The 13,464-nt window shown below is 42.1% G+C and overlaps 1 long non-coding RNA gene across 1 annotated transcript; it reads right to left on the bottom strand.

The window, feature by feature from the left end:
- Positions 1 to 3,000: 3,000 nt before the first annotated feature.
- Positions 3,001 to 8,967, bottom strand: LOC136177112 (uncharacterized). Its single transcript, XR_010664763.1, has 3 exons — positions 5,314 to 8,967; positions 5,050 to 5,083; positions 3,001 to 3,083 (listed from the first exon to the last, which is right to left on the bottom strand). It is a non-coding gene; the product is annotated as an uncharacterized lncRNA (long non-coding RNA).
- Positions 8,968 to 13,464: the final 4,497 nt, after the last annotated feature.

Raw genomic sequence — 13,464 nt, 5'->3', positions numbered from 1 at the left:
GCCAACTGATTCCCAGATCCTCTACAGAACTGTGACAGACCCGGCTGTGGTGACTGTGAGAAGCCTTTGCAGCTCTAGCACAGTTTGTGGCTAGTGACCACCATAACGTCTTTAACATTAGCATCTGCAGCATCCTCTCTACACGTGGTTGCCCTCATACTCTTATCTGGGCTTCACTTTTTTTATTCAGATTTGTATTAATTACAGAAAAATGTCTTAACGTCTTCAATGGCAGTGGTGGTGAGCTGGAGAAGTATGTAACCTCTCCTTTCCCCCCCTGTCAGATAGGAACAAAAACGAAGACAAACAGATACATGGGCTGCTCTTCTGTCACACAGATCTAATCTCTGTGTATTGTGATACACTGACATTTAAAATGAAAGATCACAGAGAGAGGTAGAGGCAACAGAAAGTTATCCTCTTCATTTCACAGCCCTGACGGCATCTGAGCAGACAGATGCCTTGTGTATGAAACTAAAATGCATGACAGCTTTTTTTTGCCACTTGAAAAATAGTATTCACTTAAGATAAATGCTGCATAAGTGTGCAAGGAGAAACAAATTATTCTAAATTTTTTATTAACACAGCTTATTGTAAATAGTGATAATCACTCACGGAAGTCTTTTTCCTAACCTGTTGTGGAGCAGGTTATGTTTGGTACATGAAATACTACTGAACAATCAACTCCAATCAATAGCAACTAAATTGGTGTGTGCTCGGGAAGCAGCTTTTCATTCCATACAATCAAAACTCTTTGCAATTAATTCACATTGTTTTCCTTCTATCATCTCCTCACAGCTCAATTATGACGATCAATGATCAATCATAATGCTCTAAGAACGATGACAGACTTTTTAGTTAGCCAGCAGTTAGCCATAAACGACTGCCAGCCAAGACTTATTATTCAAAGTTGGCTCAAGCTGAATTTATTTGTATTTTTTTAATCAAATGAATTCAGATGTCTGTTTTTAGAGATAAATAAATTGTCTGCAGAATGACCACAGATAGGAACAGGGATGTCATTACAGCTTAAGCCTGTTTTTGCTCTCCATACAGACTGTTTTTCCTGCATGCCTTAAAACCTGCTACAAAAAGAAATTGTCTAGAACCCTTAAGACTCATATCTCCTGACCCCAGATTCCACATGTTTATGTAGAATACTCATAGCCAGTTTTGAAAATAAGTAAGTAGTTACAGTTACTAGTTACTAGAATCAAAAAGTAACTAAGTTACTGCATTATAAAGGTAGTTACCTCTGAATGTAACTTCAGCGTTACTTTATTTGCTTCAATCCTCATATTAGTGTTCACATGTTTTCGTGTTGCTGTGGAAGAATTGTGCTGTGACAACTGGATGATTTCAAATAACACTTTAATAACTTTAAAAAACACTCTTTCAGTTTGTAGGTATTTCACCGATTAGATCTCTGACAACTCAACAGTTGGTATGAAGCAGGTCACCCGTAATATACCCGTCTATCCGTAATCTGGCTAACAGATTGTGGTGCAGGCGGTGTTTTAAATAAAGCCTTGGTCTGCTCCTTGGTCTGCCGACCTAACGTGAGCTTCCCCTTTGTCTTGGTTGTTGGCAGCACCGAGCTCTCTAGAAGTGTGTTGTTTAGCTGACGTTAGAATTAATGTTAGCATTAACGTTAGCATAACCTGGCCCGCCAAATCAATGTCAATAAACCTAAATCATGTGTTTTTGTCGGCTGTTTCACATAGCCCAAAGTTACAAGAAACGCTGGCTTTTAAATGTCAATAATTGTAACAGTGTTATTGAATCTGGAAGTAACTGGATACGTTACTAGTTACCGCAAATAGTAGTGGCATTACAGTAATAGCTCATTGTCAAAGTGTGAACCTATAAAACAGCAAAAAAAGTCCTTTATGTAATACATTACAATACTGTGTTTGAAGTTGATAAGAGGGCTATCTACTGCATGGGAGACCACTATATGATCTATTTAAGTCCATACTGCACATTTACAGCCTGTTTTTTCTGTTATGGGTTAGAAATAAAACGTGTTTTAATACATTTTGCGACAGTGTAATGTGTTGTGTACTCACATCAGTTTGTGCTCTTCAAAAAGTGCTGTGCTGTACTGTGTCAGCTGAGATGAGTTGTGTATGGATTCATTGATTGACAAGATGACTGGAAGCCGCCTGGCTTGAAGCATTGAGTCGGCTGAGTCGATTTGTCCTTGGCTGACGGGGGGGGGGGGACTGTGATGACACAAAAAGAGAAAGAGCACGCTATCAAAACACACTCACATGTAATAGAGTAAACAAAGTGAGGGTGGTGGTCAAGGCTCAGAGATTGTTATGAACAATTTGTTCCCATAATAACATGTTCAAGAACATATGGATGATACTCTATGAAATCACAGGGTACATGCTCTGTAGCAGTTCTCTGCTTTGTCCCTTCATTTTCCTGCATATCCGAGTTTTTCTTAGTTTATTCAGTTTAATACATGTACATGGGGCATGCACACCAACCACTAGGCCACCAGCTCCGCGAAAAAAAAAAAAAATAGATTGGAGGTGATTGTGAATATGATTGTTAAATGCCAAATACTCAAATAACGAAGGTAATGATGAAAATGATTTGGATGTACTTTACGGTCATGATCATGTTGGTTCAGGTTATAAAGATTAAGACATTTCAAATGGAGATAGAGACATTAGGCATGATTCTGGCCCTGGTTCGAGTCTTTTTAGATACCCATACCACATTGTCTATCTGAAGAGTAATAGGTCTACTTTACCTTTGGTGAAAATATAATGCGTTTATATGTGATCTAACAGATTCTTGGAGTGCAACTAATCACACATACCCTGTCACACACACACACGCACACACACACGCACACACACACGCACACACACACGCACACACACACACGCACACACACACACGCACACACACACACACACACACACACACACACACACACACAGCCTGACAGTCCTCCCTGTCCTTCCAACTGTAGAGAACGCACCTTCAGCCATTCATCAGTGTCACCCTGTCGCCGTCGGTTACAGCCTGGGGCCCATCGCGTCTTCATTATGGTCCGAATAAATCTGAAATAAAACCACAGATGATTTATTAGCTTCCGATGGCGTCGCGCTGGTTAGCATGGTCTGCCGCCACTCGGGCCTGGAGAGACAGAACTCAGACAGAAGCTGCAGAAATGTGATGTGACAGGGAGACGTTTGTGTGATGATATCAGTCTGTGATCACAAGTTCTGCCTGATGAGAGGAGGAGGACATCCGGGAAGCTGTCACACACCAGCAGAGTTTATTTCCTGCACGTATGTGGGATTCTTTGGCAGTGATGCTCAGGCCACAAGATGCCTTAAAGAGAACAGCACAGAGCTTCCTGTTATCATCTTAACCCTAGGATACACAGTGAGTCAGTCTTACGACTTATTTTGAAGGACCGAATTTCAGCCTATTCATTGTGCAGTGTACAAAAGTGTACGACTTCCAATCACAGCCCGATCAGCTGCTCCTGACAGTTATGATGATTCTTTTGGAGCGTTTGACATTTTGGTCTTGCTATTGCAAACACGGGAGCAGAGTCCAAGCTGTGCAGGACTGTTTTTTGTCTTCTGATTTGTGCCTGCACAAACTGGTAGACAGCATCTGAATGTACCATGGTGGTCGGGCCTGCAATCGAAAGATAGGAACAAGAGAAACTTTGGCAGGAAATATCTGCAGACCTCCACATGCCGATGAATATTTATGAGTTAGCTGCTGGTTAGCTTGTGTTTATTGGTGAGAGAGTGTTAGTGAGAGAGTGAGAGTATTTTATCCAATGAGTGTATGACACCAATTATATAGCCTACTCATAAATCTGACTTCAACCTCCATCTGTGGGAGTTTTCGATGGAAACTTATTTGACAATTGTGAATGCCCTGTACTGCTTTAACTGTGTGAGCACTGTGTCATAAACAGTTTGGATATACAGAATGAGTTCACATTCCACCACGACTTTTATACAATAGTACAGTGTACGTTGGGCTTTAACTACTCAATGATTTCATTCAAATTCCTTCAAGTTTTTCTGAAGATTTAGTGTGAAAGTAATGATTTGGTTTCCTGCATTTGTTAAACATTTAAATGGGAGATGGGAGAGATGCAACAATAAGTCCTTAAATCCATACAACCACAAATGTTTACACCTCTCCTCCTTAACAACACAGTATTGCTTTGCTTACAGGACACCCTATCAGATGGGAATGAACACTTCCTTTTACCTGTAGCCTAGGTACCACAGAAATCATGAAATGTTGTGAGATATTCAAACTTTTTAAAGGCTTAGACACCAAAACTACTCGGATGGGTTAAGTATCATACTTAACTAACAGTTAAAAAAGGATAATGGTTTACAAAAGTTTGCCTATCACATCTGATATCACATGCTTTCACTGATTCTTAAGGCCCTTTTACATTGCCAATTCGTAAATGTTGGAGCTGGAACGACAGGTCAGAGGGGCACATGTGAGTGTTTGACTGTATGAGTTTTTTTAGCTTGTGCTGTTTGTTTGTGTCACTCCACCTGAGCTTCCACGTCGCTGTAACACAATGTCAAATCAAACAGTAGGACATCAATATTATGCTGTTGTGGTGTTTAATATAAAAGTACAAAGAAGCAGTGACTGCTGAGCTTCTTTAAAGATAAAGTGGAATCTCAATGTGAAAAGGGCTTTTGTCTCTCACAAAAGTTCAACATTTTCTCCCACTAGTAACACATCGTTATGCTACACCGCCCTTTAATCATCTTAATCCAGACCATTCCTAGTTGGCACTCCATTGCCTTGGCCCAAATGTTGTAAAATAGTGCATATCATAAACAGAAGGGTAAGTGTGAACAACAAATGAGGCCCATGAAAAAAAGTAATAAAGGACAATGTATTAGAAAAAGTCAACATTTGTAAGAGAAATGCATTTTTATTAGAGCATTAAAATCTCCCAGGCAGACAAAATCATGATCCCACTGTTTGTTCTGGAAGGTTTCATTAAAGAAGAAGGAAGCTGCGTACCAACATTTGTGGAAATCCTTGCAGGAGCAGCCATCTAGGGAAGGGAAAAATCACAGCACATGTTGGTGAATGATAGGTGTAGAGTGGTCCAAATGATTAATACAAAGTGAAAGCTGCTGTTTGTGCAAAGTGTGTTATACAAGTAAGGAAACAGAAAAAGAGAAAGGCCTCACTACATTTCAAGCTCATTAAATGCTGCAGTTTAAAGAACTACAAAATGAATGATAAATAGCTTTTTTCCCCTGTCTTTTTTTTTGTTCTTACTGTCCATTTAAAGTCATGATGTTGGTATTCAGACTGATATGTGTGTTGAGCTCGCTGAAGCCTCTAACCCTGGACCTATCCCAGAGTGGCCACTTCGGCTGAGGCCGGTCCAGATGACAGAGCTCCAGCTGACTTGAGGCCAGTTCAGCGGGGAGCGGCGCAGCTGAGACCTGCAGGTGTCACATTGTCCTGGTTGTCACTAACCCAATTACACCAGGATCGCCGGGGACACGCTCGCTCCAGCCTCCGTCATGAACACATACACACACACACAAACAACACGCAGATATGAAACAAGCATTCATGCGCCGAGTGTGAGAAAGATGAGGTAAGTCTACAAAAGAAGAAAAAAAGCACACACCCAGGAAATTAATTTTGTACTCGCCGTGAATTAATTATGCATTAGAACAGGCAAATGGAGGTGATGACTGCAAGAGAAATGAGACATACAAGGAAAAGTGGATTTTTGAACGCCCTACCACCTTCTGCTGTATATCTCCTGTCCCTCCTTTTCTTATTGTCCTTCCTCTCCTCTTGCTCTGTTACCTTCAGCTTGAACCAATCCTCCTGGCAGTCACTTTCCTCCACACTCTCGTCTAATGGTGTGTGTGCATGAAGTTGTGTGTGCGTTCAGGATCTTTTGGGTGCATGTGTTTGTATGGGCATCAACCTACACGCTTCCGCCATCGATGTATATTTGTGAGTGTAAGGCTGGGAGAAAGCACTCACTTTCTGAGTGTGTGTGTGTGTGTGTGTGTGTGTGTGTGTGTGTGTGTGTGTGTGTGTGTGTGTGTGTGTGCGTTTGTGTGTGTGTGCGTTTGTGTGTATGTGTATGTGTGTATATGTGTGTGTACGTGAATGTGTGTGTGTGCTCTAATGGTGTTTAATGCCCAGACTAATGGTTTCAGCAGGGAATCCTTGTGCAGAGCTTGAGTCCAGGTCTGGGCAGATCGCTGGCAGGACCATCCCTCATCCTGATACCGCATGGAGGTGAGAGCCAGGGGAACGCGCACACACACAAACACGCACACACACACACGCACACACACACACGCACACACACACACACGCACACACACACACGCACACACACACACACACACACACACACACACACACACACACACACACACACACACACACACACTTTGACACACAAAACCTGTCTCTGCTCTTCACTACCTTGCTTGCTTACACTCAAAGATTCTTCCTTCCTTTGTTTTCCATTTACGGTTATCCTGCATTTATTGCTTCCTCACATTCTTTTTCGATCCTTCCTCTGAGAAAAAGTTTTATATATTTCAACATGGTGTCTTTTTGTTAACAAACCATATGAAAAGACAAAAATCAACATTAAGTCTATACTGCTCGCAAGTGTAGCTAAAGCCTACTAATTCCCTCTGCCATGAGAAACTCATCAAAGAGGCCAAGGTGCTATTGTTATATTTGTCTTATTTTCTGATGAATATGTGCACTGTAGTTTATTTTTTTTAGAAGATCCTACATACACCACCATAAATAACAAGGTAGAACACCAAATATGTATTCATTTGAGGCTGAAACTAGCCCTATAGCCAAGAATGCTTTAACTCTAATTTATACTGCAGACGAGTAAAGTCGGAAGCTTCAAAAGATGGGTTGATAAATAGATAATGTTGGGATATATAACTGTATTTCTTCAAGATAAAAAAAGTAAAAATAAAAATTGACACCTGGTTTATTATTTTCATTATTATTTGCTTGCATTAAAGGTATAATATGGGACTTAAATCCCAACAGTGGCACCAGTCTCAGAGCAAATCACAATTCTCTGGGCGCACCGCCTCCCCTCCTCCCCCACCGCCTCCCTTAATGCTCTGACCAAGTGCAGCCATTTGTGGAACTGATCCTTATTCTGATATGCAGTCCAAATTGATTTCATTCTAATTTCTTCGAGATATTTCTTTGTAGCTGGAAACAACATAAGGGAGCAGCAGCTTATTACTTGCATTGCTTAGTTTTTTTTATATTTTTGACATTGCAATTCCAGAATTAGCAGACACTCTTTAAAACAAACCACATTAAATGCTATATGCAGAGATTTACAGGGGTGCATACCTAAAGAAAGACACCCTTATTTTGACAACTACATTTAGACCGAATTAAAACTGTTAGCCCAAAAGGAAACCAAGGTTGATTGCTCCTATAATAAAGGTCCGCTTTGGGCCTCAGGGACCTGAATCACATGCCATTAACTGGCGGGTGGAAGCTGATGCTGTACAGAAGAGGGACCCCAATATATATATATATATATATATATATATTTATATATTTATATATGTGTGTGTGTGTGTCTTGTGGACCATTTTCAAAGATTAAGTGTGTTTTGCTGCTTGTGTCTTTATGAAGGATACATTTCTAGGGGTGCAGAATCAGATAAGGAGAAGGGTATGTGTAATTGCTAAAGAAGGGGGTGGGTGGGTGGGGAGCAAAAAGGATCATAACTTGTGAGAAAAATGATGGGGCAAAAGGTGATAAGATTAAAACAGCAGAAGGCTTTAGTTAATATGTTGCTGTGGGTTGAACAGCTGAGGAAAGCTTCGGGGAGAGGAGCAGGATTAGAGAGTGTGAGGAGGTTGTGGGAGATACAGAAGTACTATAGGTGTAGAGTGGGAGGCTGTGGCTAAAATAAAATAGGCGAGGGAATGGTAGGTGTAGGTTGTTGGAGGCCATAGAAGGGCAGCAGGTAATGGAGTGCTGGGGAAGAAGTAAGAGGAAGGCAGGGGGTCTTGAGGTGCACGTGTGGGTGTGTGTAAGGGTGTAGGCAGTATGGGGGAACACTGGAGCAGGGCAGTGGGGCGAGGGGAGGTGTGTCAGTACAGATGCTCTGTGACCGGGTGTCACAGCTCGGGCCAGGAAGCTGAGTCCAACGATTAATCACCGGGCCCCTCCGCTTGCAATCAAACGGGCTCTGGCTATGATGTATGAGCCATGTCACAATTACTGACTCACACACACGCACACATTGCACTCAGAGTTGAACATGTGCACACATGCATCCACATTTGAGGATGAATACACACCCACTAATAAAAATTTAAAAAAACAGACTACAACCTCTGGCAGCTCACCAGGATTATGGCCATCTTCCCTGAGGCCACTGGGGAAGACTTCAAAGATACAAACATAAACATCCGACAAAAGCCGACACATTATAATCTTAGTCAGCAACATGGGGGCAGCAGAGGAGGGAGTGTCAGCATGGAAAGAAAGAAATAGAAAGTGAGTCAGTGGGAGTTCAGGGCTAGTGAGGAAGACAGATAGACTGAATAATGGCACTAGAAGAAAGACAGATGAAAACATCCGAGAAGTGAGGAAAGTAGTAGTGAGGGCGAGAGATGTTGTGAAATCAGGGGCGTGATAATGAGAGAAAGAGAGAGAGAGAGAGGGGGGTGAAAGTGAGGGCTGAGGAAGGGATGAAGAGGTGAATCCGTGGGGATAGGGGGTAAAGCTCTTGGTCAGCGATTTCCTCCGCGATGGTGGACAGGCTAGCTGACAAGATGAATAATTTAAGACGAGGTGTGGACATCGATCCCACAATGCACTTCTGCCTTACCACATTGTCCCAAGCCCATATTCTCAGACACACATAGAGACACACACAAATCAACCACAGCGGCATCTTAGATCAAAGCTGACGTCTATCAAGCCTCCATCCAGACAAATGATCACTCTCTGGCTGTAGATGCACCATTGTCTGTATATTTTGATATATTAATAAAGCCTCTGGAGAACCAAATCCACAATATCCTTCTATGTAGTCTATATACATAATCACACATCTAAAAATAAATAATCAAAAACAAAAATATTGTTGTTAAGTTTTGTGAACTGGGCAGGGCCATTATTCTGAAACGTATCTTTTCTTTTTTTTAACAAGTAGGGTCCTCACAGCTAATTTTGCCTGTATATGCTAACTGCTAACTATGATAATGGACTCTTCACCCACTGATTCTGACTCACACAAACCCAAACAAATGTATGGTCACCTGGGCAATATTTGTATGCACAGCCTGGAAGTCTTCAAGCAGCTTTGATTGGCCACGCCCACAGGGTCTTTGGAGCTGGTCTCACCATCAAATTAAGCTGTTTTTTTTTTTGTTTTTTTTGTTGACAATTTTTGAGTTATTGTGCATGCTTCATGACATTCAACCTTTTTATTTTACATTATTTTAAGCCACATATCTAGAGGCTTTGCAATAAGAAGTACTGATGTACTTTTTTGGGACAAATATTAAAATCATGAAAAAAGGAAATCTGGGATTCATGTAAGTGTTATAGAGCCAGATACAGATATTAAGGATGACAAATAAACTGCTAATAAAAGTATTGTGGGCACATTTAAACAAAGACACAAGCCATTTTTGGCCCTGTGCTGACATACACTGATGACTGTGAATGCTGCTGGCTTTCAGTAGCCTCTTTTGTAAAAAAAAAAAAAAAAATCTTTCCTGTTTGGTCCACTGGCTTCCTGTCTACTGTCTAGTGTAACATGATACTTCCTGGTCGAGTCAGATTTCTTTGACCCCTCCGGCCTGCCGTCCAAACCAAACACTGCCACATCCACCTCATTTCTCTCACAGGAAAGCAGAAATGAACATGGGGAGAAAATAACATTCGGATCCTTAGTTTGCTTGTTAAGTCTCTTGCTGAGCTAATCTGCAAAATCACATGCTTTTTATTAATATTTGATTAGTTTATTACTTTGCTTTGCTTGATATTAAACATAGAGAATGATGAACATTCACTTACGCCGCATTTTTTTTAGTAACATTCCCTCAGCCTCTGGCACAACACAAGACCATTTTTAACCCCGCGGAACAATGTTTCTCCCAAATCTCTCCGGCTTTGCAGGCACCTCTCCTCTTCATTCATCACACAGCCTGAACGACTGACCGGGGAATGACCTCGCTCGCACACATACACACACAACACACACACACACACACACACACATACGCTGTAAACACTCACACACACATACACACATATCCACAAACACAGTATCAACTCACACAAAAGCATGATTCATTCATCACAAGCGATGGATACCTTGGAACACATGCTCAAACAGGCGTGTGCCTACACACCAACACACAGACACACACACATTGAACGCGCACACTCACACATGGCGGTTCCTATCACATCCGTTACAGATGGGTTCTCCTCCTCCTCAGTCCTAAATGAATATAAATATGTCTGTTTGACATCATTCATCTGCCAGAGAGGAGCACATGTACCGCATCCTGCCTAAAGAGGCAGTGTTACTCTGCCCGGCTGTGGAGGGAAAGATGTTGAAAAAAGAAACTGGTAAGAAAGGGAGAAAGGGAAAAAGGAGATAAGGATGATCCAAGGGCATCTACTAACTCGTCACAAAGCTTCAAATTTGGCCAAATATGCTCTAAGAACTGGATTTATTTGCACTGCATGCAAACGTACTTAAAAACAAACAAAATCCCCTCTTTTTCTTGCACATTTTATTCCACCGCTGTCGCCTCCTGATTAAATCTGATCCTATCTCTACCCCTCTGACAGCCTGCATTCACAATAAAGCATTTGGAAACCCATTAGCTCCACTTTCCAGTGCTGTACCGCCAACAGCGATCTGATATAATCTGTAACAGTCCGCGAGCAGATGAAGGCCAAACGACAAGTGAGATATGGACGGACTGAAGGAGCTGAGAGGAAGAATAGATATCAGAATTGGGAATAAAAAAAAAGAAAATGGCAGGTGATATGCTTTGGAGAGACGCTTAAGGAGATGTCATCCGGGCCAGTGGATGAGAATTAACAAAAGAAGGCGAATCAGAAAGTGGTGTCTGAGATAATGATCGCTAAAATACGTTAAAAGTCAGATCTTGACACGCTTCAAGCCGTGAAAACATCCTTTAAATGATCAGAAATTACCACACAAGTTCACCAGACATGACGTGTGTCCTTTGTCATGCCATTTCCTCTTCATCCTGTAGTGCTTGTAACGACCTGAGGGAGGCGATAGCGGTTTCAAAGTGAGCCAACTCCTGCTGCAATCTGTGGTTCATATGTCATTAAGCCCATTAGGGAAACACTAGGTTAACATACAGCTAGAGTACCAGGCTTCACTACGGGAGCAGCCGTGGCTCGACACAAAAGCGACGACTCACTTTGTCTCGCTTCCTCTCAGTTTTAGGCTGCAATTGTCTTTTTTCTCCCTACTACCAGTTTGGAACTGCATCCTCCATTACATTTAATCTTTTTTCACCCTTATTTTCTTCCCATCTCTCTGTTTCACCTTGAGTGGAGTTACAATCCACCACTGGGGTCGGTAGAAGAAAATATTCTTTCCTCAGAAGGAAAGCGCTAAGACATGCTGTAATGAAAGCCCATGGAAATGTCCTATTTGCTAGATGCACTTTATATTCCTGTTCCTTTTTATGACACCAAGTTGACGTCAAACTCGTAAAGAGAAATTAAGTTTCCGATGTATTTGAGCTCAGGTGACAGACATCATCTTTGTCTCCTCAAAAAGGACCAATCATAGCTCTCCCTCCAGGCAAGCAGGAAACCAATACAGCGTGCTCACCTAGAGGTCAGGTAGAGGTCAGCTCTGACTGTCATGCCTCCGCTCAAACCCCCGTCCTCCTTCTGCCTCCTCCTCCTTCCCCATTTCTGTGACAAAGAGAGCCAGTTTGGTTGCCAAGGAAACAGGCTTTTTCCATGGCGATGCGGGAACACGTGGGTAAGGGCAGGGCGGCTTTGTTTCGCCCTGTGATGAAGGATTCTCCCCATGCATGTTTAATCGCCAGAGTTATGGTCCCAAACCCAACAGCCGAGGCCATCCACTACAGCCTGATTATGTTCAATGGAGCCTCTGACACCCTCATTTTGCTGGTTTTATCACGCTGTGCAGCACCCACCGTGGGCACCTTGGCTATTGTTGCACAGCCATCCTGATGAGTACAGCTGAGACCACAGATCATCCAACCAAACACAGGCACCCACACGTCTCTTTAGCACTAACCTGGGCTAACAAACCCTCTTACTTTACATACACACACTGTGGAACATGCATAAGAAAGCGTGCTCACAATCCTTTTTGTCTTGTCTCCGTATCTCGGCACCCACCCACCCACCACTGTTTGGCTTAGCACAGTTGGGGAGGGGGGGGGAATGGCTGATCACCATGGCAACACTGTGTGCCGTTCTGCTACAGCTGTGATGTATGTGGTGACACTTTTGACCCTCTGGTGAACTCTGTGATGCTGGAGTTGTGCAGAGGCCAGATAGATGCCGGCTGCCCTGCCTATCCTGCTGCTGCATTGTACCATATAGGTGTGTGGTTAGCTTGAGTAAAAACAATATTATGCACCTTGACAACAAATTCTATAACAGCGACCCAAACAGACAGAATCAAGGCTGCAATTGCCCTGGAAACGACCAAATCTCAACATTTTGCTGTGACAACATGAACACCTGGTTGTAAAGGGATTTTGTGTTTGTAGTAAGTGTTGAAGTTCTAATACTCTGTTGACTTTGCTGAGTAAACCTTCTGTTAGGACGTGTTTGTTACACATTAGATTATCAGTTAAGACTGGGAGCACTTCCATTACCATTTGAAGCCGTTGTCTGGGTTTGTGGTTTTCGCCGTTTGCCAGTTTCCATTGTTGACTTTGTTTTTTAACTTTTGTAACTGTGTTTGACTTTGACTGCCAATTCCAAATTTGAAACAAAATTCTCCTTTTGGAAATTGTTTGGGCTGGTTCAGATGATGTTGTCCTTGTCAGCCACAGTTGCTATAATGCATCAAAATTGGTCATCAGTGGCCAATCCCTCTCTCCTATTGAGAATAATATATTTGAGTGTTTTCCTGCCAAATAATTATTGGGTGAATTTTCTTCCCATTAGTCTCAAAGTCATTTTGTTCTGCAGTCTAACAGGATTCAAGTTTTGGCCCTAATGTTTCTATGCTATACTTCCTCTATTGTCACACAACAGTTCTTCAGAACCTCTGTTGGCACGCCATTTTCAATGACATTTACAAATCATACACACTGTGTTGTACATAGAAATAGGTCAAAAGCACACAGCCTGAGCCCTGAGGTGCAGGTAAACACAAAACAAAACAATACC

This window comes from Labrus bergylta, chromosome 19 (genome assembly GCF_963930695.1).
Source record: "Labrus bergylta chromosome 19, fLabBer1.1, whole genome shotgun sequence".
Lineage (NCBI taxonomy): Eukaryota > Metazoa > Chordata > Actinopteri > Labriformes > Labridae > Labrus > Labrus bergylta.
The sequence above is the reverse complement of the archived record's forward strand: the minus strand, read 5'-3'. Positions and strand labels throughout refer to the sequence as shown.